Raw genomic sequence first — 4,784 nt, 5'->3', positions numbered from 1 at the left:
CAGGGCCACACTCCCTCTGAAACCTGGAGCGAGGAGAGGCCTTCCTTGCTTCTTCTTTGCTTCTGGTGGTGGTGGCAATTCTTGGTGTCCCTTGGCTTGCACCTATAGCATTTCAATCACTGCCTCTGTTGTTCCAAAGCATTCTCCCCTTGTGTATATGTGTGTTTTTTAATGAGACCAGTTATATTGTATCAAGAGCCCACCCTATTCCAGGATGACCTTATTTTAACTAATTACATCTGCAATGATCTTATTTCCTAATAAGGTAACATTTTCTGGGGGTTAGGAGTTTGTCCTATCTTTTTGGGGGACACAATACGAGCCATAACATCACTGTAAGTGAGATGTCATTATCCTGATTTTTGTAGGTGAGAAAACAGGCTCCGAGACGTCTGTGACTCCTGTAGTTCACATAGATAGCAAGTGGCAGAGTCAGAATTTAGGGTGTGATTCGCCTGATTCCAATACCTCTGTGCTTTCACGATAACAGCTTTTCCATTCACAGCTTCTGGAGCACCTGGGGCAGAAGCACCTGGGGTGGGGAGTGTGTGTTAAACACACCTGAGCCTGGGTATCTGTATTTTAAATAAGCTGCTCAGATGCTTCTAAGTCATGCTAAAACTTGGGAACCCTTGCATTACATCTTGATTCCTGTCTCAGGCTAAGGGAGGTGGGGAGTGGAACAGCTGCTGATTGTTTAGACGGAACGGGGTGGTGGGTGGGTCGTAAGAGTCTAAACTGGCATCTCTCCAACTTTACTGTGCACATGAATCATCTGGGGGTCTTGTTAAAATGCAGATTCCGAGTCTAGAGGACTGGGGAGGGAGCTGTGATTCTGGATTGCTAATGAGTCCCCAGGCGATGTTGAGGCAGAGGCTTTGTGGACCACACTTAGAGTGCAGGTGTCCTTGATAGGACATGATGGGTGACAAATTGAGGATGAATCCTCAATTCTGCCTGCACATGAAGACCACCTGGTGGGTTTTTGACACTTGAATCTCCAAGTCCCATCCCTAGAGGAGACTGGTATTTTTAAAAAGCTCCTTGAGTAATTCCACTGTGTGGCCAAGATTAGGAACAACTATTTTTAAGCAAGGTGAGGGGTGTGAGGATGCGTATGCAGACAGGGTGTCAGCTTTTCCGTGGTCCTGCACTTCTTCCTTTGAAAGTCTCCATCCTGTCCCTACTGACTTGCTGCTACTTATCTGGAGGCTGAATTCAGAGCCAAAGAATGAGGTCTGGTTCACTTGGCTGGAGGGGATGGGGCAAGGGCTGTTCCTGTGTCCCACTGTCATTTATGTCAGAGCCCTGGGTGCTGAGTTTTCCCAGGGGCTCTGAAAATCAGAGTGGGTTGTTGTTTTCTAGCTGGGGTTCAGGCCTCCAATTTCCTCCTTTAAAACACTGCCTGCCTCACCCAACAACTTTCTGACTCAAATCTGCCAGCTCACTTCCTCTACTTATCTTCTCCAGCCTTGGGATGGCTACTCTGATGAGTCCTGACACACCCATTGTCAGGTTCATGACTACGCCAAAGGTCATGCTGAGATCTGGAGGGAGTGAGTGGATGAACACAAAGAACACTTGGGGGGCCATAGGCAGGTGAATTATTTTATTCAGCAGCAGCTCTTATCAACAGCTTTCTCACACTGTCCACCCTGTCTCAGCTGCTTGGTCTGGCGGCCCCCACACACAGCTGCGTGGCCTGCTCTCTCTTACCTTCAGGGTCAGCAATTTAACTCTTTCTCTCTCTGGGCACGAGGGCGAGCAGTGCCGTGGTTCCACTCTGTCCGTCTTGCAGATGGACAGCTTTGGCTCTCTCTCTCTTTCTCTGGGCGCCAGCACAGTGTCAACAGGGCAATTATGCCTTTTATAGACAATAGTGGTGTAGAGCGAAGTGATGGCCTTCCCAGGTAGTGATGGCTACATGGCTGTGATAACAAGTGGAGTTATACACCTGCGCTCTGAACTCGCGGAGACACACAGGGATGTAAACATCTTACCGTGGCCTATCCTTGACCAAAGAACAGCCATGTTCCTTACACCCATGCAGTTCACATGGGGTAGAAATAGCTCCAATGTGTGGTATGTGGACTGTGCTTATTTAATCCTCTTCCCTAACAGCCCCTCTCCCCACCCCCACACGTTTTACTGGATTTGGCCCCAAAGTTTCTGATTTTAACCATCGTACTGAAACAGAAGGGCTGGGCTCCCAGCTAAACCTCACCCTTAAGCCTGGAGCTGCACCCTAAGTGAAAACAGCTGACCCCATTTTTCTGTCTAAATGTTGCCTTCTTGGCCTGCGTCACCCATATCCTGTGCCCATAAAAAACTTTAGCTGGCAGAACAACACAGGAGGCTGAGTGTCGAGGATACAAGCGGCTGAACAATGAGCAGAGAAGCAACTGAGCATCAGAGACTATGGATAGATGTGGCTGACTTCAGACAGTGTGGCTTCGGAGAGGGGCCCGGCCGGAGATGGCTGAACTTCAGGGAAAGATCACCTTCCCATCCCCTTTCCAGCCTTCCTTTCCACTGAGAGCCACCCGCCACTCAATAAAGTCTTCCGCATTCATCGCCTTTCAGACAGGCCATGTGACCTGATTCTTCCTGGACGCTGGACAAGAACCTGGGTGCTGAGAGGCCAGAGGCTGTCACTCTGACCCTCCACTGAGCTGGCTGGTGCTTGGCTGATCCGGATGGCAGAGCTGAAAGAGCACTGGTTGTAACACGCTTGGACGCTGCCGTGGGGCCCACACAGAGCCTGCTCCAGCCAGAGAAGAGTGACCAGCTGGTTCCAGTTCCAGTGTTCGTTCGCTCTGGTTCCTGTATTCGCTCACTCACACTCTCCCTCCTGAGAGGAGTGGCCAGTGGTGAGCTGAGTGAAACGAGCCACTCCAGTTCCTGCCCACAAAGGGGGTCAAGAGTACTATCCCCTCTCAGCATTTTACCAAAACTGTTTATGAGACCCTGTGGTGGGAAGTAGTTTAGGGCAGCAGTGGTTGTGGGGGACATTTTACACCTGTGTTTTAGTTCTCTTACCTGTAAAATGGAGCCAGTGGTAGCATCTGTCTCATAGCACTGTGAGTGTGTGGGATGAATTGAATGGGATGATTTTTGCAAAGCATTTTTGAGCAGTGCCTGCACATGAAATGTGTCCTCAAGGCACCGGCCGGCCCAGCCTGGGTGAGATGGAGCTTCAGGGCCATCTGCTGCCCAGAGCTCAGGACACTGCTTTTCTGCCTCTGTCCCTAGAAAGGGACAAAATGGACAGGTTGGCAAAGGGGCCTTTAGGTCAACTCATTCCTCACCAAGATCTATCTTTTTCTTTCCATTCTTCTTCCTTCTCTGAGTTTAATTTTTTTAAAGCCACACTTCTGGAGTAAATTCAATTTGTTTAATGAGATAATATGATGCAGTGGTTAGAAACATGGACTGTGGAATCCACTGACTGGCTGTGCCATTTAGAAGCTGTGCCATCTTGGGCAAATATTAACCTCTCTGTCTCAGCTTCCTTATCTATAAAACAGGGATCACAACAGTACCTGCCTCCTAGTGGTGTTGAGATAGTGCAGATACACTGCATTGGGCAGAGCCTGGTGCTTAGAAAGCACTCAGTTTATATCACCTATTATTACTGACTGCAAGCCTGGCAGCATCCCTGTATTATAGGATTTCACATCTCCTTCAATCCCATGACTATCCTACGAGGGAGGAGGTATTAACCTTAGCTTCACAGATGAGGAAATGGAGGCTCAGAGGTTGGGAAATAGGTTGAGATTACATAACTAGAAAGTAGTGGAGCTGAGATTTGAACCTCAGAATTTTAGCTGAGAAGCCTGAGGTCTTTCTTTCTTTTTTTTTTTTTAATTATATTTTAAGTTCTGGGATACATGTGCAGAACATACAAATTTGTAACATAGGTATACATGTGCCATGGTGGTTTGCTGCACCCATCAACCCGTCATCTACATTAGGTATTTCTCCTAATGCTATCCCTCCCCTAACCCCCCACCCCCTGACAGGCCCTGGTGTGTGATGTTCCCCTCCCTGCGTCCATGTGTTCTCATTGTTCAACTCCCACTTATGAGTGAGAACATGCGGTGTTTGGTTTTCTGTTCTTGTGTTAGTTTGCTGAGAATGATGGCTTCCAGCTTCATCCATGTCCCTGAAAAGGACATAAACTCATCCTTTTTTATGGCTGCATAATATTCCATGGTGTATATGTGCCACATTTTCTTTATCCAGTCTATCATAGATGGGCATTTGGGTTGGTTCCGAGTCTTTGCTATTGTGAATAGCATTGCAACAAACATACGTGTGCATGTGTCTTTATAGTAGAATGATTTATAATATTTGGGTATATACCCAGTAATGGGATCGCTGGGTCAAATGGTATTTCTGGTTCTAGATCCTTGAGGAATTGCCACACTGTCTTCCACAACGGTTGAACTAATTTACACTCCCACCAACAGTGTAAAAGCATTCTTATTTCTCTACATCCTCTCCAGCATCTGTTGTTTCCTGACTTTTGAATGATTGCCATTTTAACTGGTGTGAGATAGTATCTCATTGTGATTTTGATTTGCATTTCTCTAATGACCAGTGATGATGAGCTTTTTTTCATGTTTGTTGGCTGCATAAATGTCTTCTTTCAAGAAGTGTGTGTTCATATCCTTCGCCCACTTTTTGATGGGGTTGTTCTTTCACTTGTAGTTCTTTGTAGGTTCTGCATATTAGCCCTTTGTCAGATGGATAGATTGCAAAAATTTTCCCCCATTCTGCAG

The sequence above is a fragment of the Macaca nemestrina genome, chromosome 17 (genome assembly GCF_043159975.1).
Source record: "Macaca nemestrina isolate mMacNem1 chromosome 17, mMacNem.hap1, whole genome shotgun sequence".
Lineage (NCBI taxonomy): Eukaryota > Metazoa > Chordata > Mammalia > Primates > Cercopithecidae > Macaca > Macaca nemestrina.
This window is presented reverse-complemented; position numbering follows the sequence as displayed.